The 26,189-nt window shown below is 36.5% G+C and overlaps 1 long non-coding RNA gene across 2 annotated transcripts in view; it reads left to right on the top strand.

Moving 5' to 3' along the window:
* The window catches only part of LOC129479381 (uncharacterized), a 288,512-nt gene that overhangs the window by 89,729 nt on the left and 172,594 nt on the right, over positions 1-26,189 (top strand). For both annotated transcript variants that reach the window (XR_008656666.2, XR_010120251.1), the window contains exon 2: positions 19,659-19,754. This is a non-coding gene — a long non-coding RNA (uncharacterized lncRNA). The remainder of the gene's footprint in view (positions 1-19,658; positions 19,755-26,189) is intronic.

The raw sequence follows: 26,189 nt of genomic DNA on the forward strand, positions 1-26,189 counted from the left end.
ACCTGTGTCCCTTTGGGCCATGGCTGGAGCTGAAGCAGCTTGGATGCAGGGACCAGTGTCCCAAGGCTGTTCAGAGTGGCAGGGTCCTGGGCTGGCCCATGAAACCATTCTTCCCTTCCAGACCTCCAGGCCTATGATGGGAGGGGCTGCCACAAACGTCCCTGAAATGCCTTGGAGGCATTTTCCCCATTGTTTTGGTTATCAGCATTTGGCTTCCTTTTAGTTATGCAAATTTCTGCAGCCTGCTTGAATTCCTCCTCTGAAAATGGGTTTTTCTTTACCACATGGCCAAGCTGCAAATTTTCCAAACTTTTATGCTTTGCTTCCTTTTTAAATATAAGTTCCAGTTTCAGGCCATTTATTTGCTCATGCACATGAGCGTAGGTGGTTGGAAGCAACCAGGCTACATCTTGAACATGCTGCTAAGAAATTCCACCAAATGCCCTAAATTATCTCTCCCAAGTTCAAAGTTCCACAGATCCCCAGGGCAGGGGCAAAATGCAGAGAAAAAGAAAAAAGAAAAGAAAACTGTCAACAGAGTAAATGGACAACCTACAGAATGAGAGAAAATATTCAAAAACTATCCATCTGACAAAGGCCTGATATCAAGAATCTATGCAGAACTTAAGTCAAAAAGCAAAGAGCAAGTAATCCCATTAAAAATGAGCAAAGGACATGAACAGACACTTCTCAAAAGAAGACATATGAGTGGTCAACAAACCTATAAAAAATGTTCAGTATCACTAATCGTTAGAAAAATGCAAATCAAACCCACAATGAGATACCATCTCACGCCAGTCAGAATGGCTATTCAAAAGTCAGAAAACAACAGATGTTGGTGAAACTGCTGAAAAAAAGGGAATGCTTATACACTGTTGATGAGAATGCAAATTAGTCCAGCCACTGTGGAAAACAGTCTTGAGATTGCTCAAAGTACTTAAAACGGAGCTACCATTCAACCCAGCAGTCCCATTAATGGGTATATATCCTAAGTAAAATAAATCATTCTACCAAAAGGATATATGCACTCATAAATTTATTGCTGCATTATTCACAATAGCAAAGACATGGAATCAACCTAGATGCCCATCAGTGGTAGATTGGATAAAGACAATGTGGCATATATATAACATGGCATACTACAGAGCCATAAAACAAAAACAAAAAAATCCTTTACAGCAGTATAAATGCAGCAGGAGGCCATAATTCTAAGCAAATTAATGTAAGAACAGAAAACCAAACACCACATGTTCTCACTTATAAGTGGGAGCTAAACATTGAGCACACATGGACATAAATATGGGATCAATAGACACTGTAGACTATTGGGGATGTAGGTTAAAAAGGGGGCTTAAAAAACTACCTATCAATGTACTATACTCACTACCTGGGTGAAAAGATCACACCCCAAACCTCAGCATCATTCATTATCTCCATGTAACTAACCTGTATCCCCTGTAACTTAAGTAAAAGTTGAAATTTTTTTAAAAATCAGAGATGAAGAATTCTGTAAGCAGTAAGAAAAAATAAGCACATGATATACACAGAAACCTTAGTAAGACAATTAGTGAATTTCTCAGCAGAAAATATGCAGACCAGGGTAGAGTGAAATAATACATTCAAACTGTTGAAATCAAAAACTGCCACTCAAGAATACTTTACCTGGCAAAGCTGTCTTTCACATATGAGGGAAAAAGGAAGTATTTTCCAGATTTACAAAAAAAAGCTGAGATAGTTGATTATCACTAGAGCTGTCTTACAATAAGTGCTAAAGGGAGTTCTTCAATCATAAATGAAACGTTGCTAATTATTATAAAAACATGTAAATATAGAAAACTCCTTGGTAAAAGTAAGTACACAGTCAAATTCAGAATATTTCTTTTCTTTTTTTTTTTTTTTTTTTGACAAAGTCTTCTTCTTGTTGCCCAGGCTGGAGTACAATGGCACGATCTTGGCTTGCCACAACCTCCACCTCCTGGGTTCAAGTGAATCTCCTGCCTGAGCCTCTCGAGTGGCTGGGATTACAGGTATGCACCACCACACCCAGCTAATTTTGTATTTTTAGTAGAACCAGGGTTTCTCCATGTTGGTCAGGCTGGTCTCAAACTCCTGACCTCAGGTGATCCACCCTTGGCCTCCCAAAGTGCTGGGATTACAGGCATGAGCCACCGCACCTGGTCCAGCATACTTTAATATTTTTAATATTTTAATAATGGTATGTAAATTACTTACAACTAATATGAAGGTTAAAAGACAGAAGTATTATTTCAAAAACCTCAGCTACAATAACTTGTTAATTTTTATACAAAGATGTACAGTATGACATCTAAAACATATAACCTTTGGGAAAGTAAAACTAGATTTTATGTACACAATTGAAGTTAAGTTGCTATGAGCTTAAAATAGTCTGATATAACTATAGGAGGTTTTATGTCAGCTTAATTATAACCACAAAGCAAAAGCATATAGCAGATACACAAAGAAAAAGAGAAAATAATCAAAGCATACCACTCCAAAATAATACACGTTATTTTACAATGAAAATGAGCAAGAAAGAAAAAAAAACAAAGGATCTACAGTACACACAGAAAACAATTTTCTTTTTTTTTTGAGATGGAATCTCACTCTGTCGCCCAGGCTGGAGTGCAGTGGCGTGATCTTGGCTCACTGCAAGCTCTGCCTCCCAGGTTCACACCATTCTCCTGCCTCAGCCTCCAGAGTAGCTGGGACTACAGGCACCTGCCACCATGCCTGGCTAATTTTTTGTATTTTATTAGAGATGGGGTTTCACCATGTTAACCTGGATGGTCTCAATCTCCTGACCTCATGATCCACCTGCCTCAGCCTCCCAAAGTGCTGGGATTACAGGCGTGAGCCACCACTCCAGCCCCAGAAAACAATTTTTAAAATGACAATAGTAAATCCCTACCTATTAATAATTACTTTAAATGTAAATAGACTAACCTCTGTCAAAAAACATAAAGTAGCTGAATGGACATTTTTTAAAAAAGACCCAACTGTCTGTTACCTACAAGAGACTTATTTCACATACAGAACATCCCATCTAACTGCAGCACATAACACACTTCTTTTCAAGCAAACATGGAACATTCTCCAGAATAGATTATAGGGTAGACCATAAAACAAGCCTTAACAAATTTTAAAAGATTAAAATACTATCAGGTATCTTCTCTGACTATAATGTTATAAAACTAAAAATCAATAATAGGAGGAATTTCAGAAAATACATAAATATATGGAAGTTAAACAATATACTCTTTAACAACAAGTGGGTCAAAGAATAAATCAAAGAAGAAATTTAAAAATATTTTTAGACAAATGAAAGTGAAAATACAATGTACCAAAACCTATGAGATTATGCTAAAGGAGTTCTAAGAGGGATATCTATAATAAATGCTTACATAAAAAAGAAGAAAGGTCTCCAAAAAACAACAACTTAGCATTAAGCCTGATAGAATCAGGAAAAGAGGAACATACTAAGCCCAAATTTCATAGAATGAAGGAAATAAAGATCAGAGCATAAATAAATAGAGACTAGGAAAGCAATAGAAAAGATTACAAAACTAACTTGGATCTTGAAAAGATAAACAAAATTGACAGACCTTTAGCTAGACTGAAAAATGAGCAAAGATTCAAATATTTCTGATGAACATTAATATTTCTAATGAAACGTTTCTCATGAACATTAATGCAAAGATCCTCAACAAAATAGTAACAAACCATTATTCAACAACATATCAAAAAATGATACATTATGATCAAGTAGGATTTATCCCTGGGATGGAAGTTTGGCTTCACATATACAAATCAATCAATGTAATACACCACAGCAACAGAACGAAAGCCACATGATCATCTCAATACATGAAGAAAATACATATCGAAAAGTTCAACACCCTTTCTTGATATAAACTCTCAAAAATTTAGATATAGAAGAAGTTTTTTCTCAAATTATCACAGCCATTTATAAAAAATCCAAAGCTGACATAATAATCAGTGGAGAAAACATGAAAGCTTTTTTTTAAGATCCAATACAAGGTAAGAATGCCTTCTATTGCCATTTCTATTCAACATACACTGAAAGTACTAGTAAGAACAATCAGACAAGAAAAGAAAATAAGAGTATCCAAATCTGAAAAGAAGAAATAAATATCTTTATTTGTAGATGACATGACCTTATATGTAGAAAACCTTAAAGACACCACCAAAAAACTGTTATACCTACAAAATGAATTCAATAAAGTTACAAGATACAAAATTAACATTAAAAAACTCAGTTGCATTTTTTACTCCAATAATGACTTACCTCAAAATGAAAGTTTTTAAAGTCTCAGTTACCATAGCATCAAAAAGAATAAAAAATTTTGAAATAAATCTAAATAAGGAAATGAAAGACCTGTACACTGAAAACTATAAAACATGAATCAAAAAATTGAACATGATATAAATAAATGAAAAGATATTTCATGATAATAGATTTGGAATAATTAATATTGTAAAAATGCCCATACTACTCAAAACAATCTACATATGCAAAGCATACTTCATCATCATTCCAATAATATTTTCCACAGAAATGAAAAAAAATTCTAACATTTATATGGAACCACAAAATGTATACAGAACCACAAAATGCTGCACAAGAGCCAAATAAATGTTAAGGAAAAAAAAGTTGGAAGCATTACATTCCTTAATTTCAAATTATACTACAAAGCTATAGTATTCAAAGAGTATGGTACTGGCATAAAAACAGACACATAGACTAATGGAACAGATTTGAGAGCCCCAAAGTAAACCCAAGCATATATGGTCAACTAATTTTTAACAAGGATGCCAGGAATACAAAATTGAAATTAGATTAGTCTCTTCAATAAATGGTGTTAGGAAAACTAAATATGTACATGAAAAAGAATGAAACTATATGTTTATCTTACATCATACACAAAAATCAACTTAAAATAAATTGAAGACTCATAAATAAGACCTGAAACTAACATTTCTAAAGGACATTGGAAAAAGCTCTTCACATTGGCCTGGGCAGTAATATTTTTGGATATCACACCAAATGCTTAGACAACAAAAGCAAAAGTAAACCATATCAAACTAAAAAGCTTCTACATAGGAAACAAGCAACAAAATGCAAAGGCAACCTATGAACTAATAGAATATTTTCAAACTGTATATCTGAAAAGGGACTAATACTCAAAAATATGTAAGTAATTCACATGACTTGATAGAAAATAGTAATAATAACCTGATTTTAAAATGGACAAATGACTAGAATAGACAGTTTTCCAAAGAAGACATTAAAAACGGTCAACAGGCCTATGAAAATGTAGTCAACATCACTAATTATTAGGGTAATGTAAATTATTACTACAATGAGGTATCACCTCACATCTTTTAGAATGACTATTATCAAGAAGACATGATAACAAATATTGGCAAGGATGTGGAAAAAAGAGAGTCCTTATACTCTATTGGTAGTAATGTAAATTGGTGCAGCCATTATGGAGAGCACTAAAGAAGTTCTTCAGAAAAAGTGAAACAGAACTATCATAGGACTCAGCAATCCCTCTTCTAAATATATACACAAAGGAAATGAAATCAGTGCCTTTTGGAGATATTTGCACTCTCTTGGTCATCACAGCATTATTCACAATAGCCAAGATATGGAAACAACCTAAGTGTGCATGGATAGATAAAAGGCTTAAGAAAATTATGGTGTATATGAACAATGAAATATTAGCCGGCCTTTAAAAAGAAGGATATTCTGTGTTTTGTGAACACATGAATGAACCTGGGGTGAGTTATGCTAAGTGAAATAAGCCAGGCATTGAAAGAAAAAGACAGCATGATCTCACTTATATGTAGAATCTAAAAAAACCTTAAATACATAGAAACAGAGTGGAAAGGTGGTTATCAGATATGGAGACAGTAGGGGAAATAAGGAAATACAGGTTGAAGAGTAAAAAGTTGCAGTTATGTCAAATGAATATGTAGAGATCTAACGTATAGCATTAGGAGGACAGTAGTTAATAATATTGTGTACTTTACATTTGCTATGAGAGTAGATTTTACATGCTCTTAACCACAAAAAAGACCTAAGTGACATAATGAATATGTTCATTTGCTTGGTTGCAGTAACCATTTCACTGTTTATAAGTGTATCAAAACATCATGTGGTACACCGTAAATATACACCATTTAGAAAGGGGAAAAATTATCAAAAAAAGACATACCACGTGGCCAATACATTCATGGAAAAAGGCCCAACATCACTAATCATTAGAGAAATAAATTAAAATCACAATGAAACAAATGGATAGTATACGAAAGATTAAACTCTTGAAAGAATCAAAAGGAAATGAATGGGCCGCAATCCCATTCTGCCTCACTGGGTGGGAACCTCCCAACTGATGTCTCTAGCCACCTCCTACAGGTGTCTTTGGGCCAGCAACAGGCTCATGCCTCTCTAGAACAGGCCTACCAGAGGGAGGGACAGGCTACTATTTTTGCTATTTCACAGCCTTCACTAGTGATACCTACATGTACTGGAAAATCCAAGGTGACTAGGAACTAGCATGGGCCCCAAGCATACCACAGCAGCCCTGTGGAAAATAATCCAGACTGCTACATGGGTGCGCATGTCCATATCTCCTCGCAGGCAGGTCCTTCAGACCTGGGCCTCCAGCCACACAACATCAGAGCTATTGCAACAGTAGCAACTCAGCAACTCCCTGGACAGAGCCTCCAGGTCATCTGAAAGCCTCTTTGCCACTGCATCTGCAGTGGAACTGCCTTTGCCACCCTCGGACTAATGAAAGAGCAAAGACCCTAAGTGCCTTATCCACACCTCCAACATCCCCCCCCACATCTCCCCTAAAACTGCTTGTCACAAGAAAGGGAACCCCTGGCTTAGGCCCACAGCACAAACCCTCCGTCGTGGGCTGATTGCACTGAGTGATTGCTGACTGACCTGCATCTCTCTGGGGTGAGGGCTCCAGAAGATAACCAAATGACCCTCAAAAACAGCCACTACTGAGTTCTTTTCCTCTGCTGCCTTCAAGTTGAGGAACAAACATAAAGACTAAAATCACCCCAGAGTTGCAGGGAGCAGCCTAGGAGTGCCACGTCACAGTCTACAACCAGCACTCATGGGGGAGAGGAACCCACACTTTCAGAGCACAAAGAGGGAACATAGTTGCAACTGTGAGGAAATATAGGGGAGCCACACACTGAGCAAGAGTCTACAAACTGACCAATAAGCTTGCCACATGCTGGATCACACCGCAAAGCTTCAACACCAAAAATGCCTCACTAACATACCCCCCTCTGAAACCAGAGACGAGAAGGCAGCATCAAATAAAGACCCTGCAAAAAAGACTCAGCCCAGCGAAAACATCCAGAAAAGAAGTCTATTGACTATACTTAATCTATACTGCAGTTAAAGAAACACCCACACTCAGAAATTAGAAAAAAAACAGTGCAAGAAATCTGGCGACTCAAATGGCCAGAGTATTATATGTCCTCCAAATGACCACACCAGTTCTCCAACAAGAGTTCTTAATAAGGCTGAACTGGCTGGAATGACAGAAATAGAATTCAGAATATGGATAGGAACAAAGATCATCGAGATTTAGGAGGATGGCAATACCCAATCCAAGGAAAATAAGAATAACAATAAAGTGATACAGGAGCTGAGGGATAAAATAACTAATATAAAAAAGAACCTAGTGGGTCTGACAGAGCTGAATAACAAAATACAGGAATTTCAAAATGCAATCACAAGTATTATTAAATAACAACAAAATAAACCAAGCTGAGGAAAGAATCTCAGAACTTGAAGACTGGCCCTCTGAAATAAGATGGTCAGACAAAATGAAAGTAAAAAGAATAAAAAGGAATGAACAAAATCTCTGAGAAGTATGGGATTATGTAAAGAGGCCAAATCTATACATCACTGGCATCCCTGAAATGGGGAGGGAGAAAGTAAACAACTTGGAAAACATATTTCAGGATATCTCCCATGAAAACTTTCCCAACCTTGCTAGAGAGGCCAACAGTCAAATTCAGGAAACACAGAATTCCTGCAAGATTCTCCACAAGAAGAGCATCCTCAAGACACATAATTGTCAGGTTTTCCAATGTCAAGGTGAAGGAAAGAATGTTAAAGGCAGCTCAATAGAAAGCTCAGGTCAGCTACAAATGAAACCTCATTAGGCTAATAGAGCACTTCTCAGCTGAAATCTTACAAGCCAGAAGAAATTTGAGGCCTATATTTAACATTCTTAAAGAAAGAAATCTTCAACTAAGAATTTCATATCCAGGCAAACTAAGCTTCCTAAGTGACAGAGAAATAGAATCTTTTTATATAAGCAAATGTTGAGGAAATTCATTACCACTAGACCTGCCTTACAGGAGATCTTGAAAACAGCACTAAATAAAAGAAGGAAAGATTGGAAACAGCTAACACAAAAACACACTTAAATGTACAGACTAGTGTCATGGTAAAGCAACTACACAAACAAACCAACATAATAACCAGCTAACAGCACAATGACAAAATCAAATCCACACATATCAATACAAACCATTAATGTAAACAAGATAAATGCCTCACTTAAAAGACAGAGTGGCAAGCTGAATAAAAAAGCAAGACTCAATGGTATGCTGTCTTCAAGAGACTCATCTCACACATAATGACACTCATAGGCTCAAAATAAAAGGATGGAGAAAAATCTACCAAGCAAATAGAAAACAGAAAAAAGTAGGGATTGCAATCCCAATTTTAGACAAAACAGGTTTTAAATGAACAAAGATCAAAAAAGAAAAAGAAGGGCGTTACATAATAGTAAAGCATTCAATTCAACAAGAAGACCTAACTATCCTAAATATATACGCACCCAGTATAGGAGAACCTAAATTTATAAATCAAGTTCTTAGAGACCTACAAAGAGTCATAGACTACCACACAAAAATAGTGGGGGACTTCAACACTCCACTGAGAATATCAGACACACCATCAAGGCAGAAAATTAACAAAGGTATTCAGGACCTAAACTCAACATTGAGCCAAATGGATCTGACAGACCTTTACAAAACTCTCTACCCAAAAACAAAAGAATATACATTCTTATCACTGCATGTCATGTGTTCTAAAGTTGACCATATCATTGGACATAAAACAATCCTCCACAAATGTAAAAGAATGAAAATCATACCAAATACACCTTAGGACCACAGTGCAATAAAAATAGAATTCAAGACAGTGAAAACAGCTCAAAACCATGGAATTACATGGAAATTAAACAGTATGTTCCTGAATGACTTTTAGGTAAATAATGAAATTAAGGCAGAAATCAAGAAGTTCTTTGAAAATAATAAGAACAAAGATAAAACACACCAGAAACCCTGGGACACAGCTAAGGAAATGTTAAGCAGGAAATTCATAGCACTAAATGCCCACATAAAAAAGTTAGAGAGATCTCAAATGAGCAACCTAACTTCACAACTGAAAGAATTAGAGAAGCAAGAACAAATTAACTCCAAAGCTAGCAGAAGATGAGAAAAACAATAATCAGAGCTTAACTGAAGAAAATTGAGACTCAAAAAACCATGCAAATGATCAACAAATCCAGGAGTTTGTATTCTGAAAAAATTAATAAAATGCGGAGGCCACTAGCTATACTAATAAAGAGGAAAAGAGAGAAGATTCAAATAAACATAATTAGAAATGACAAAGGGACTGTAACTACTGAACCCACAGATATAAAAACAACCATTAAAAACTATTACAAACACCTCTACACACACAAACTAGAAAACCTAGAAGAAATGGATAGATTCCTGGACACATAAACCCACCCAAGACTAAACAAGAAAGAAGTTGAATCCCTGAATAGACCAATAACGAGTTCTGAAATTGAAGCAGTAATTAATAGCATACCAACCAAAAAAAGCCCAGGACCAGATGGATTCACAGCCGAATTCTATCAGAGGTACAAAGAGGAGCTCGTACCATTTCTTCTGAAACTATTCTAAACAATAGAAAAAGAGAGGCTCCTCCCTAACTCATTCTATGAGGCCATCATCATTTTGATACCAAAACCTAGCAGAGACACAACAAAACAAGAAAACTTCAAGCCAATATCATTGATGAATATCAACGCAAAAATCCTCAATAAAATACTGGCAAACCAAACCTAGCAGCACATCAAAAATCTTATCCACCACAATCAAATTGGCTTCAACCCTGGGATGCAAGTTGGTTCAACATATGCAAATCAATAAATGTAATTCATCACATAAACAGTACTAAATACATAACCACTTGATTATCTCAATAGACTCAGAAAAGGCCCTCAATAAAATCCAACATCCCTTCATGTTAAAAACTCTCAATAACTAGGTATTGAAAGAACATAACTCAAAATAATAAGCATCATCTCTTACAAACCCAAAGCCCATATCATATTGGGAATGCTGCAAGCATTCCCCTTGAAAATCAGTCTAAGACAAAGATGCCCTCTCTCACCACTCCTATTCAACATAGTATTGGAAGTTCTGGACACAGCAGTCAGGCAAGAGAAGGAAATAAAGTGTATTCAAACAGGAAGAGAGGAAGTCAAACTATCTTTGATTCTATATCTAGAAAACCCTATTGACTCAGCCCAAAAGCTTATTAAGCTGATTAGTAACTTCAGCAAAGTCTCAAGATACAAAATCAATGTGCAAAAATTACTAGCATTCCTATACACCAACAACAGGCAAGCTGAGAGCCCAATCATAAATGACCTCCCATTCACAATTGCCACAAAAAGCATAAAATACCTAGGAATACAGCTAACAAGGGAAGTGAAGGACTTCTTCAAGGAGAACTACAAGTACTGCTCAAACAAATCAGAGAGGACACAAACAAATGAAGAAACATTCCATTCTCATGGATAAGAAGAATCAATATTGTTGAAAATGGCCATACTGCCCAAAGTATTTTATGGTTTCAATGCTATTCTCATTAAACTACCATTGGCATTCTTTACAAAATTACAAAAAGTATTTAAAAATTCTTATGGAGCCAAAAAGCCTGAATAGCCAAGACAATCCTAAGCAAAAAGAACAAAGCTGGAGGCATCATGCTACCCAACTTCAAATTATACTACAAGGCTACAGTAACCAAAACAGCATGGTACTGGTACAAAAACTGACACATATGCCTATAGAACATAATAGAGAACTCAGAAATAAGACCATACACCTACAACCATCTGATCTTTGACAAACTTGACAAAACAAGCAATGGGAAAAGGACCTCCCTATTTAATAAATGGTGCTGAGAGTGCTGGCTAGCCATATGCAGAAAATTAAACTGGACTCATTCCTTATAGTATATACAAAAATTACCCCAAGATGGATTAAAGATGTAAATTTAAAACCCAAAACTATAAAAATGCTAGAGGAATATCTAGGCAATACCATTCAGGACATAGGCACAGGCAAAGGTTTTATGATGAAAATGCCAAAAGCAATTGCAACTAAAACAAAAATTGGCAAATGTGGTCTAATTAAACTAAAGTGTTTCTGCACAGCAAAAGAAGCTATCTTCAGAGCAAAGAGACAACATACGAAGTGGAATAAAGTTTTTGCAACGTGTCTATCTGACAAAGATCTAATATCCAGAGTCTACAAGGAACTTAAATATATTTACAAGAAAAAAACAAAAAAGTGGGCGAAGGACATGAATGAACACTTCTCAAAAGAAGACATACATGTGGCCAGCAAACATGAAAAAAAGCTCAATATCACTGATGATTCAAGAACTGTAAATCAAAACCACAATGAGATACCATCTCATGCCAGCCAGAATGATTTTTTATTAAAAAGTCAAAACACAGCATATCCTGGTGAGGTTGCAGAGAAAAAGGAACGCCTTTACACTTTTGGTGGAAGGGTAAATTAGTTTGAACATTGTGGAAGATGGTGTGGCAATTCCTCAAAGACCTAGAGGCAGAAATACCATTTCACAAAGCAATACCATTACTGGCTATACACCCAAAGAAATATAAATCATCCTATTATAAAGATACATGCACACATATGTTCATTGCAGCACTACTCACAATAGCAAAGACATGGAATTAACCTAAATTTCCATCAATAACAGAATGGATAAAGGGAAGTGAAGGACTTCTTCAAGGAGAACTACAGCTACTGCTCAAACAAATCAGAGAGGACACAAACAAATGAAGAAACATTCCATTCTCATGGATAAGAAGAATCAATATTGTTGAAAATGGCCATACTATCCAAAGTATTTTATGGTTTCAATGCTATTAAAGATATACCATGGAATACTATGCCACCATAAAAAGGAATGAGATAATGTCTTTTGCAGATACATGAATGGAGTTGGAAGCCATTATCCTCAGCAAACTCATGCAGGAACAGAAAACCAAACACCATGTGTCCTCACTTATAAATGGGAGCTGAGTGATAAGAACACATGGACACGTGAGGAGGAACAACACACAATGGGGCCTGTCAGTTGGGGGGCAGTGGGAGAAGGGAGAGCATCAGGAAGAATAGCTAATGACTGCTGGCTGGGCTTAATATGTAGGTGATGGGATGATCTGTGCAGGAAACCACTATGGCACACACTTACCTTTGTAACAAACCTGCACATCCTACACATGTACCCCTGAACTTAAGAGAAAAGTTGAAGAGAAAAATAAAAGAAAGCTACTTTAATTATAAAAAAAAAAAGAAAGAAAGAATAAACACTGGCACAGACAAGGATGCTCTCTCACCACTTCTATTCAACATAGTATTGGAAGTCCTAGCCAGAGCAATCAGGTAAGAAAAAGAAATAAAGGGCATCCATTTAGGAAGAGAGGAAGTAAAACTATCTCTCTATTTGCAGATGACATGATTCTACATCTAGAAAAACCCATTGTCTTAGCCCCAAAGTTCCTCCAGCTGATAAACAACTTCAGCAAACTTCAGCAAAGTTGAGGATACAAAATCAACATACAAAAATCACTAGCATTTCTATACACCAATAACAGCCATACCTAGGAATACAGCTAACCAGGGAGGTGAAAGATCTTTGCAATGATAACTACAAAACATTACTCAAAGAAATCAGAGAAGACACAAACAAATGGAAAAACATCCCATAGTCATGGATAGGAAGAAATAATGTCATTAAAATAGCTATACTGTCCAAAGAAATTTACAGATTCAATGTGATGCCTATCAAACTACCAAGGACATTTTTCACAGAACTATCAAAAAATATTTTAAAATTTGTATGGAGCCAAAAAAGAGCCTGAATAGCCAAGGCAATCCTAAGCAAAAAGAACAAAGCTGAAGGCATCATGTTACCTGACTTACAACTTTGCTACAAGGCTGCAGTAACCAACATAGCATGGTGCTAGTATATAAACAGGCACACAGACCAATGAAACAGAATGGAGAGCCTGGGAATAAGGCTGCACATCTACAAGTATCTGATCTTCAACAAAGCTGACAACAATACAAGCAATGAGAACAGACTCTCTGTTTGGTGCTGGGAGAACTGGCTAGCCATATACAGAAGATTGAAGCTGGACCCCTTCCTTACACCATATACAAAAATCAACTCAACATGGATTAAAGACTTAAATGTAAAACCCAAAACTATAAAAACCCTGGAAGACAACCTAGGCAGCATTATTCTGGACATAGGAACAGGCAAAGATTTCATGACAAAGATACAAAAAGCAATTGCAACAAAAGCAAAAATTAACAAGTGGGATCTAATTAAACTTAAGAGTTTCTGCACAGCAAAAGACACTATCAACAAAGTAAACAGACAGTCTATAGAATGGGAGAAAATATTTGCAAACTACCCATCTGACATAGGTCTAATATCCAGCATCTATAAGGAACTTAAATTCACAAGAGAAAAACAACCCCATTAGAAAGTGGGCAAAGCACATGAACAGACACTTCTCAAAAGAAGACATACATGTGGCTAGCAAGCATATAAAAAGCTCAATATCACTGGCCATTAGAAAAATCCAAATCAAAAAGCAAGTGAGATACCATCTTATGCCAGTCAGAATGGCTATTACTAAAAAGTCAAAAAACAACAGATGCTGGTGGGGTGGTGGAGAAAAAGGAACACTTATACACTGTTGATGGAAGTGTAAGTTAGTTCAACCATTGTGGAAAGCACTACCATTCAACCTAGCAATCCCATTACTGGGTATATACCCAGAGGAATGTAAATCATTCTACCATAAAGACCTGCATGCCAATGTTCAGTGCAGCACTATTTACAATAGCAAAAACATGGAATCTACCTCAATGCCCATCAATGACTGACTGGATGAAGAAAATGTGGTACATATACACCATGAAATACTATGCAGCCATAAAAAGAATAAGATCATATCTTTTGCAGGAACACAGATGGAGCTAGAAGCTATCATTCTTAGCAAACTAATGCAGGAACAGAAAACCAAATACCATATGTTCTCACCTATAAGTGGGAGCTAAATGATAAGAACTTACGAACACAAAGAAGGAAACAACAGACACTAGGGTCTACTTGAGGTGGTGGGGTGGGAGGAGAGAGAGGAGCAGAAAAGACATTTATTGGGCACTGGGCTTAATACCTGGGTGATGAAATAATATGTACAAAAAAACCCATGACACGTGTTTACCTGTGTAACATACCTTCACATGTACCCCCAAATCTAAAATAAAAGTTTTTTCAAAAACTTTACAAAAATATCACCTTGTACACTTTAAATATATATAATTTTAGTTGTCAATTGTATCTTAATAAAACTGAAAAAAATGCAAGGGATACCATACACCATGACTCTTCAAGACTATGTAAAGATTCACTCCTCTGAGCTCTCATAATATCCAAACTGTCATCTGTCATTAAATTTACTATTTACCATATTGCTTTGTCTGCCATGGTAACATAAATGTCTTCACAGGGAATGTGTGATATGAATGTTGTACTCCAAAATCTAGTACAAAGCTTGGTACATAGTAGGCACAAGAAAATGTTGGTTGAAATAATGCACAATTCTTTGTAAAATTTGTTTTCAGTGCTCACATTTGACTGACTTTGTACACTGCCTTTCTAATATAACAAGTGATATTCCCAAACAGGAACCAAATGATTCCAGAGACAAATCACCTAATACGAATAGCTGCAAATATAAAGCACTTGTCAGTAAATGCCATAGTCCCATCCTGGTTGTTTTTCTTTCAGAAATGATTTTCCGACACAAAATAATCAGCACCTAGTTTGCAGCTTCTTGCAGTCTAGAAGCAAATGATTCATGCTTCTTGTTATTGTATTAATGCACGGGAAAAGCAATAAAAAAATCCAAGAAGCCATAATATATTCACAATGTCGTAACTTTCTCTCATTACCCAGAAGTAAATGGATCATTGCTCCTGATATGTATTGATTCACGCTGACAGCATTGAATTTACATTCACTGTCACTCACAGTCTTTAGGTCAAATAACTGTCATAATCACCTTAGTGCATTTACTTATGGAACCACACTAGACTTTGTGCAAATGCTGTACATTTGGCATCGTGGTGATCATACACTTGCTTGGTCTAAGGTGTTGAGGATGGAAAGAGTCAAGACTTGTGTAAAGCTAGCAATTTTCCACACACTGTGCTAAGCATATTACAATCACTATGTCATTTAATCTTCATTGAAAAAACCTGTGGAAAAAGTTGGTATTATTACCATCATTTTATAGATAAGAAACACAGGCTCTACATGGTTGATTGTAAACACCACTGCTATGATGCATTAGATAGAAATGTCCTTAAGAACCTGCCTGGGTCTTGCACTCAACTGCCCCTGCTGGTGCCTTGGAGGCCATTCCTAACCCTCTGCCACTTGCTAATCCCTCTGCAGAGCTCCCCAGTGTCGCTGCTATGCTACTAGAGATGCTACATATGCATAAATATAAAACCACCTCCTGACTTAAGGCATTACTCCTGAGGTAGGGGCCACATAGAAGGAGCTAAAACTTAGCCTTCTCTCCCTTTTCTGTGGAAGACACTATCCTGCTTGCTAATGCTGATTCACACTCTTGCACTCATGGTCCTCATTCTCAGCCACCTTACCGCATTATTCTTTGCTAACCCACTGCAACATAAACCTCTCCCTTGCTACTGTCTTCATTTCCATGTGTCTGAGCCTCTCTCAGGCTTTTGGTATAATTTGTTTTATGGAAAATAAAACAAATTATTCTCTGACTTTTTTAGCCATTTTTATTCCTCATTTCTTCTCCAGTCTTGCTTTCAAGATTTGTCCTCACTCAGTGTCCCCACATCTGCAATCCACATTCATCTTGAAAATCGCAGAAGACTGCTCCTGCCACACCCTGTCCTGACTCTGCTCTTCAGGTCTCCAATCACCATGTTGTAGCTAAATAAAAAAGGACTTCTCCTAGGTCCTTATTTTTCTTGCATCCTGTGCAGCGTTGGCACTACTAACCCCTTTTTTTCAATTGAAGCACTGTCTTCCCCTGGCTCCTCATCCATTCTCAGGCTGCTGCCAGTGTGTTTTTTGCTCTTGCCATTTGCCATGAGAATTGTACAGTTTAGCATTTTGAACATGGTGTGCTATTATGTCCTGCCCATCCTCCAGCCTCTTCTCCGAAGTCTCTGTGTGGCTGGCTGTCTTCCCACTCTTCAGCCTCTGGACATTCATTTTCCCTGGAACATTTATTTAGTCTGCCTTTACCCAATTCTCTCACTCATCTCTGAATGTTCTTCTCAGCTGTTACATGCCTGGCATTTCCTCTCTTCTCTGTAATTGCTCAACGGCGAGTTATCTTCCCCAAGGAATCTTTTCCTAGTAACTGATGAGAGGTGAATTTTTATGATGCCTTCAATATTTGCCATTTTTGAATCTTCTCTACTTCACTTATCTACTCAGTATATGTTCACTCTTTGGCTTATACTTGTTATTATCCTAATATTATGCCGTGTGTACCTGTGTTATGTGCTGTCTGGGTTAGGCCATGTACATAGTGGCTTTCAGAATTTGGTGTGGCTTAAGCATTTAGTAAAGATGTATCAGTTAGAAATTAGAGGCATTTTATGATAATGTAGTGATTTATTGTGAGTAACAAGTATTCTACTAAGTGACAAGAAGGCTGTTTATATAAAATTCTCATATGAATATGAGCCCAATTTTTGAGGCATGGTCATGGTAAAAATAAAGATGCTTTTACTTAAAGTGGAATAGGGACATTGATATAATTTTACAACTTCCTCTCTTAATTCAGTAGCAGGAGTTCCATGATGAAAATAGCAGAGTGGGCCCATAGTTGCTAGCCTTAGAAGCACTCATGAAGAAAATTTTACATTTCTTACTTCTTAATGTGCTCTCTCTCACTCTCTCTCTCTCTAGATCTTTTTGAGTTTTAAATTTTACTTTATTTATTTCCTTTTAAAATTTTAAGTGATGGCCAGGCACAGTGGCTATAATCCCAGCACTTTGGGAGGCTAAGGCAGGCACATCACTTGAGGTCAGGTGTTCGAGACCAGCCTGGCCAATATGGTGAAACCCAGTCTCTACTAAAAATATAAAAAATTGGCCGAGTGTGGTAGTGCATGCCTGTAGTTCCAGCTACTAGAGAGGCTTAGGTGGGAGAATCACTTGAACTCGGGAGGCGGAGGTTACAGCGAGCCAAGATCATTCCACTGCACTCCAGCCTGGGCTCAAATAATAATAATAGTAGTCGTAATAACATATAATTTCAAGTGATACTACTTTTTCCTTTGTTATACTCCTATAGCTCAGAATTATTATTTTTTTTTTTTTTTGAGACGGAGTCTCACTCTGTCGCCCAGGCTGGAGTGCAGTGGCGCGATCTCGGCTCACTGCAAGCTCCGCCTCCCAGGTTCACGCCATTCTCCTGCCTCAGCCTGCGGAGTAGCTGGGACTACAGGCACCCGCCACCGCGCCTGGCTAATTTTTTTTTTTATATTTTTAGTAGAGACGGGGTTTCACCGTGGTCTCGATCTCCTGACCTCGTGATCCGCCCGCCTCGGCCTCCCAAAGTGCTGGGATTACAGGCGTGAGCCACCGCACCCGGCCAGAATTTTAAAAAATACAAAAGAGATCACAGTGAAAAGTCTCCCTCCAGCCCAAAGCCACTGTCACTTGCTCCCCCTCCTCAGAGACAACCAGTCTTCCTAATTTCTAGGTGTCTTCCTAGATATTTTATGCACATGCAAATGATTGAACTCGCTAAGGTCTTTACAGAAGCCAGGATCTCTTTGGAAGCCACTAATCAGTTTTCTCTTTATATATTTATGTGTTCTTTGTTCTTCTTAGCCTCTCCCTGCCACTACTGCCAGATGAACACATGGAGTCATACTGCAGCTCTTCAGGAGCTCCTATGAGGCTCTGCCTCTTAAACATCTCTTCTACACCTACTTGCTCAGCTTTGGTGACTTCAATTTTCCTTCTTCTGAGAATAACCCCTTTGGAGTATTCTTTCTTTGGATTTGGGGGTTGGCTCTTGATTTTGCCCTTGGTCCCTAGTTGCCTTTTGCATCTCTCTTGGCTCCAGGCTCTGTAGATAACAGGCAGCCCTGACCCTCCTCCATGCCCAGCTCTGATCCTCAGTCTCCTTTCTGCATCCAGCACCCTACATAATCACTTCACGAAGAAAAGACTTCCGGCCTTAAAGGCTGTTATGAACTGAATCATGTCCTCCCCGTAATGCATATGTTAAAGCTCTAATTTCCGGTATGATGATATTTGAAGATAGGACCTTTGGGAGAAAATTTGGGTTAGATTAGGTCATGGGGGGTGAAGCTCTCATGATAAAATTAGTGGCTTTATTAGAAGAAGAAGGAAAAGAAATCTCCTTTTAAGAGGTCACATACTGAGGAAAGATCATATGAAGATATAGCAAGAGTGGCTTCTGCAAGCCAGGAGGAGAACCCTCACCAGGAGCTGACGCTGTTGGAACCTTGATCTTGGACTTCCAGCCCCAGAACTTTGAGAAGTAAATGTATATTGTTGAGGCCACCAGTCTATAGTATTTTGTTATGGCAGCCAAGCAGAACAAATGCCAAGGTCAGCTGGTCTTAAAAATACCATCAACCATACCACCTTTCTTTCTTCCCTTTTGGAAAACATGGGCTTCCCCCTCCTCCAACCCCATGCCCTTGGATATCCTGTTTCCTTTTATTTTGTTACTTGTTTATGCCTAGTCATCATCAGAAATTTCAACCCAGCTGAGCTAATGAATTGATGCTCCTTTTGCATGTACAGAGCTAATGAGGCACAGGCAACAGTTAGTCATGTTAGTTTCTTTCCTCTGTGTAAAGAAGCCTCTATATTCTTATCCAATTATTTACTAGCAAACCCCTTTTACCTCTATCAGAAACAGAAGCTTCCCTGATCACATAAACAGTGTGACATGTCAGCAGCACTGAGCTATGTCTCAAGATTCTTCCCCTGCCAGCATTTAGGAGAAGACACCCCAAAGACCACGCCACTCCAGATAGCTGATGAAATGTGCAGTGCTGCATTAACAGAAATCTGGTTTTGTGAAGAATAAACTCTGCTTGTATGCTTTCAGGTTGAACTCTTTCGTGTCAACTAAAAGAACATGAACATAGCAGGGCTGTCAAGATAAGGCCACAAGCTTGCCGAGTTGAGGACCTTTGAAATACAAGTAAGTTGGTGATAGTAAATCGGTGCTTTCCAGGCAAATAATAATTTTAAGTAAGTAGTAGGAAAGTAAAACTGCTTATGTCTTCCATGCAGTGAATTAAGCTGACTACTGTTAAAATACTCTTGTAATACAGTCATACATTACTGGCTATTTCTCACTATAAAAATTAAATTCATTTTGATATATCATTATTAAAATGCCTCTCTTTTGTTTTTCTGTTTGTTACAATGGATGCATGGTTGCTTTGAATTTTCCAATTCTTACTGCCATAGAACATGAAGATGCCTGGGAATTACAATATCCAACCATTTAATTATGTGATGTCATAAGAAAATGGCTTTATTTTTATTGGTAGGACTGTGGAATCAGTACCTTGTATTTATGGGTTTTTAAATCTAAAGGCTTATTAGAAAGCTAACAATGGGCCAATTAACTTACTCATTATCAGTTGCACATGATAGCTATACTGAGTGACTTTGAAGAAAGCTTGTGTTTTCAACAGAATACATTCTACTGTAAATATTCTGTCTGTAAATAACACTTGCCAAGATAATTGCTAATTGTAACTCATCAAAATATGTGTCTGGTTCAAGAGCAACATGTTTATTACTCCATATATATTTATTATTTCTGTTGAAGCCATCCTAGAGAGGCCCTCAACATTATTGCTTCTGCGTACAATAGAACTTGACATGTAAAATTAATCCCTTAAAGATATATATAAATGAATAACTAAAGCTGCATATAGGTGGATTGGGACTGGTGATTGAAATGTATCTGTTATGATTTAGTCACTATCTTAAGGATAACATGTTTGGCCGTGAGTAAAACAAGGTAGTGTGAAATAAAACAGTAGGTCAGACTTGTTTCCTCCTTTCTTTCTACCTATTCTCACATTTGTCTCACCTAATATTTAACTAATTTTCCAGAACAAATATAAAGGGTATGAACGACTCTAAATCTGAAGAGAGAGAAAAGCCAGAGCAATGATTACACCCGCCCTTCTCACTTTTAGCTCTTAGCACATTTATCTTGTATTGGACACATTTTCAAAAACTTGTATGTTGGGCTGGGCATGGTGGCTCATGCCTGTAATCCCAGCACTTTGGAAGGCCAAGATGGACAGAATTGCTTTAGCTCAAGAATTTGAAACTAGCTTGGGCAGCATGGTGAAATCCCATCTCTATAAAAAAAATTTAAAAATTAGCTGAGCATGGTGGTATACACCTATAGTCACAGCTACTGGGGAGACTGAGGTGGGAGGATCACTTGAGCCTGAGAGGTCGAGGTTGCAGTGAGCCATGATCACACCACTGCACTGCAGCCTGAGTGATGTGAGTGAGACCCTGTCTCAAAAAAAAATTTAAAAATTTAAAAAAAATTTTTAAAAGCACATGTTCACCATTATCAAAATAAAATTAAAGGTCAAAGTTAGGTACTTATTTGTTTACCTAGTACCCACTAATAAAAACCAATAATAAAAGTGTAAACAAAATTGGGCAATGAACCATCAGATAGATCCTTTAGGACTTCAATGGGGAAAACACCAGGATCAGATCCAGTGATAGTTTAGGTGTGGATGTAGCTAACTCCTCCAAATTTGAAAATTAAGGTAGTAAGGTTCCTTTTACTGGTTAGTATCAAAATTGTTTGCTATAAAATGTTCAGCCATGATCAAGGTTTGTATAACAATAAAATATATAAATATTTTGATGATTCTATCAACTTCCTGACACATATAATAAAACATTGTCTATGTTATATTATTGCCTGAAAAAGTGTAAACAAAGGTCTGCTTGCTAAGAGTTTGATCATAGTTACTTTAAATCATGAGCTAGATATTAGTGAGTCATAATAATCTTAATCAGCAAATATCTACTGGGTACCTTCAATGTGCAAGTCACTCTAGTAGACATTAGAGGGGAAAGGCACACGAAGCACCACTTGCACTAAAAGGTTTGATATCCAGATGGAGATATCAGATGTGATGTGCCTATTGCTTCTGATAACTCACAGTATCCTCAAAGTAAAGATCAACCAAAAACATAAAAAACTGTTGCTGAATCATTCTGAGAGCCCAGTTGAAGTGGAAAACCTGAAAGTGGTACAATGGCATTCTATTTTGTAATTTTATTCAAAATTACTTAGCAGTCCAAGTATCAACGTATAGAAAGATTAGGAAAAAAGGGAAAGGTCAAAGGACCAGATATGTAGGAATATATACATATATTTTTTCCAATGGGCATGTGTACATATATACAGACATAGATATACATATACATACACACATATACATATCATAGTGAAAGTAAAGGAATAACATACCTATAGATTAAATAAAGTATCTTAATTTCTTCATTTATCCATAAAAAAAGAAAAATGAATTTGCTACATAACTAGCCAGATTTTATAAAGATATCTTTATTACTAACTTTTTAAAATTTCTATAAGTATAAAAACATAATAGTCCCCTACTAAAGAACCAGGTAATTTTGGAAAGAATGTGGAAATAAGGGTTTTTCTCCTGTCCTCTCTCATTTGCCTGATGCAAGATTTAAGCCAGGTTTCTCAGAGTGGTCCATTTTCTTATCTGTGAAATGGGAAAAAGTGCACCTTTGCTTCCTCATTCAGAGGAATTTCCAAGAATATTTGAGGTAACTATTTGAAAACATCTTGTAACTTATCTAAATGTAAGACATTTCTCTTTCTGCTCTAATTTTCCATGCAGCAGAAATCTCTTTGTGTTTACTCATTTACAAAAATAATTCAATAATTATCTTAACACAGGTTTAAAATGCATATAAATTCTACTCGTAGGTATCCAGGAGAAATTAAAACATATCCACACAAAAAAAATTGTACACGAATTACCATAGCAGCATTGTTTATAATAGCCAAACAGTAGAAACAACTCTAATTTCCGTCTGAGGAAAAAACAAAAGGTGTTATATCCATGTAGTAGATTGTTATTCATTGATAACAAGGAATGAAGCACAACATGGATTAACCTTGAAAACAATATATATTAAGATAAATAATTCAGTCAAAAAGACCCTATATTGTACGATTTCATTTATATAAAATGTCTACTACAATAGACAAATCCTTAGAGACAGAAATTAGGTTAGTGATTGCATAGGATTGGGGTGCAATGGAGGAGAATGGAGAATGACTGCTAATAGGTATGGAGTTTCTTTTTGGGGTGATGGAATTAGGGGTGATAGTTGCATGAGTCTGTTAAAAATACTAAAATCCATTTAATTGCACACTGTAAATGGGTGAATTTTATGGTATGTGAATTATTTCTCTTAATATAAATGTACAAATCACCACTTCAAAAATATTACAGAAATAGTGCTAATTATTTATTAGCCTGAAGGATAATACATCCAGCAATGTATCAAAAAGTACTTTACTTGAGCAGATTTAGCTGTTACATTTGCATTTGAATTTCAAAACCCATTATCTTAAATGCAGAGAGAAGCCAGAGAACTCAGATAGGTTTGCTCTATCATTAGGCAATATTGGAAAGAACCATTCCTGCACTATTGAGTCTATATTTTCCTACTCTTTCTCAATAATTTTAAGAATTAATTACTTTGGTTTCCAATCTTTAAGTAGCCTTTAAAGGTTCACATTTCTCAGGTTTTCATCCTCCCAAAGGTTGATTTTGATAGGGTCGTTGTTACTCTGGATGCTTTGTTATAAAGATCAAAGCAGTTTAAACCATGTTAATAGAATCAATCTAAAATGTGGACTAAGATGTTAATATTAACAGAGCAAGTCCTAGTGAATGGAATAACTAGAATAATAATAGTACTAAAACATGCCAGGCACTTATTATTTTATGTCCATTTAAAAAATAAGAACAAAGAGACCTAGGCAAAGAGAGGATTCCTGCTTTGCACAAAGACCAAATTGGGTTTCAAGTTCAGTCCCTCAAAATCTGAGCTTTTAGTCATTACACTAAACACATAAGAAGCAGTTCCTTCCCCAAAATAACTCCTTTGTAGGTGGGGATAGATAATGTTCCTATCCAGTAGAAGAAAGGAGAAAAATTCAATGAAGAGCCATATTAGGTGTTGAAATAACCAACATTTTTAAATCATCTTTACAATTTTTGAAGGACTTTCAATTATGACCTCACTTGATTTTTTGACATCTGTTCTGCACATTCCAAAAGGACTTAAGGCTTATTCACTGCCACAAAATAGCTTACCTCTGTAATACTAAGTTAACATGATCAGCATCTTCATCTTAACAGCATTCTCCTTGGGAACATGAACACAACACTACTGAAAGTAACACAAGTGAATTTTACTCCAGCTTACATTTTTGTTCTTAGATCTCTGAGCTCTCCACTTATGTTCTGTTATCTACTGCTTTTCTCTGTGACACACAGTGTGGAATTGAAGATGACTGGCCAATGCATTGGGAATGAGGCATGTCAGAGTCAAGTAAATAAAATAACAGAAGAGAACAAAAGTAGGAAAACAGTATGCCCAATAAGTTAAAAAGTCAAAGATTTTGCAATGAGCATAAACAGAGCCCTCAGGGGATGTGGCTTAGCAAAGAGAAAACAAATAACAAGACACAGTCCATGGGAGACTGGACCAACATCCAGACATGACACTGTGGACACAGAATGTAGGCTTCTGACTGGATTTAGAATTCTTTACCAATTGTGTGATCATTAAATTTATGTGTCAATTTTGCTGGGCTAGGATACTCTGTTGTTTAGTCAAACACTAGTCTAGATGTTGCTGGGGAAAATATTTTTAGATGTGATTTGCATTGAAGTCAGTAGACCTGGAGTAAAGCAGATTACTCTTTATAATGTGGATGGATCCTATCCAATCAGTTGAAGGCCTTAAAAGCAAAGACTGAAATTTCCCAGAAAAAAAAAAAAAAATCTCCTCAAGATTGAACATAGAAACTCTGCCTGAGTTTTCAGCCTACAACCCTGAAGAATTAGACTCAATTCCTCAACATCAACTCTTAACTAAATTTCCAGGCTGTCAATCTGCCTATGGATTTTAGACTTGCCAGCCCCCATAATCACAGAAGCCAATTTCTTAAAGCAATCTGAGTGTGTCTCTGTCTCATTATTTCTCTCAATATAGAATTGGATATAGATATATAAATGTATCCTATTGGTTTCATTTCTCTGGAAAACCTTAATACAATTTATCAACCTCATAATTTCATGTATGTTATTTAACTTTCCTGAGCCTTACTTTCCTCATTTTACAATAGGCAAATAATACTCAATTTACGTAGGGTTGTGACAAGCACCCTACTTGTGCCTAGCACAAGTAATAATCAATAAATAATAGCTGTTATTACTTTTTTATTGTGTTTATTTAAGGTATATAACATGATGTTATGGGATACAGATAGATATCTGTTACTTGGTATTCTTTGACCTTAATCTCCCCATTTTTCTCCATTCTTCACCCTGCCTCTGGTAACAAATATTTTGTTCTATATCTCTGTATATTTCAAATTTGTTTTAGATTCCATATGTAAATGAGATCATGCAATAAACATAGTCCCTCCCTTACAGTGTTTTGATTTGCAATTGTTTGACTTTACAGTGATAAGAAAGTAATATGCATTCAGTATAAACCACACATAAAATTTTGAATTTTGATGTTTTCCTGGGATACCAATATGGTGCATTATATTCTCTGGCAATTCTGGGCACTGGCAATGAACTTCAGCCCCCAGTCAAGCACATAATCATGAGTAGCAGTACACTGATACTCTACAATATACTGTGTTACCAGTTTAGTGTTTTTGATATTGTGCTTTGTGTTTTCACTTCCCATCATGTCTACAAAATGCTTATCTGTGTCTAGGTTTATGTAAGTGTTCTGAGCACATTTAAGATGTGGCTAGGCTAAACTATGATGTTCTGTAGGATATGTGTACAAAATGCATTTTTGACTTATGACATTTTCAACTTATAGTAAGTTTATTGAAATGTAACCCCATTGTAAGTAAAGGATCATCTGTATAATCATCCCGCTCTCTTTTGATTACCATTTTCATGGATTCTTTTGATTACCGTTTTCATGTTTTTACAACCCTTCACTTTCAGCCTAGTTGTGTCCTAAAAGCTTAAGTGAGTCTCTTGTAAGCAGAATATGATTGAATCTTTTTCTTTATGCATTCAGCCACTGTCTTGATTGGATAATTTAGTTACATTCAAGTTTATTATTGATAGGTAAGGACTTACTACTGCCATTTTATTATTTCTTTTCTGGTTATTTTGTATCTCCTTTATTTCTTTCTTCGTCTTTTGTCTACCTTTGTGATTTGAAAATTTTCTGTAGTGCCAAGTTTTGATTCCTTTCTTTTTATAGTTTGTATATTGGCTGTAGTTTTTTGTTTTGTGGTTGCCATAAGACTTATATAAAACATCCTATAGTT

The sequence above is a fragment of the Symphalangus syndactylus genome, chromosome 3 (genome assembly GCF_028878055.3).
Source record: "Symphalangus syndactylus isolate Jambi chromosome 3, NHGRI_mSymSyn1-v2.1_pri, whole genome shotgun sequence".
NCBI classification, from domain to species: Eukaryota; Metazoa; Chordata; class Mammalia; order Primates; family Hylobatidae; genus Symphalangus; species Symphalangus syndactylus.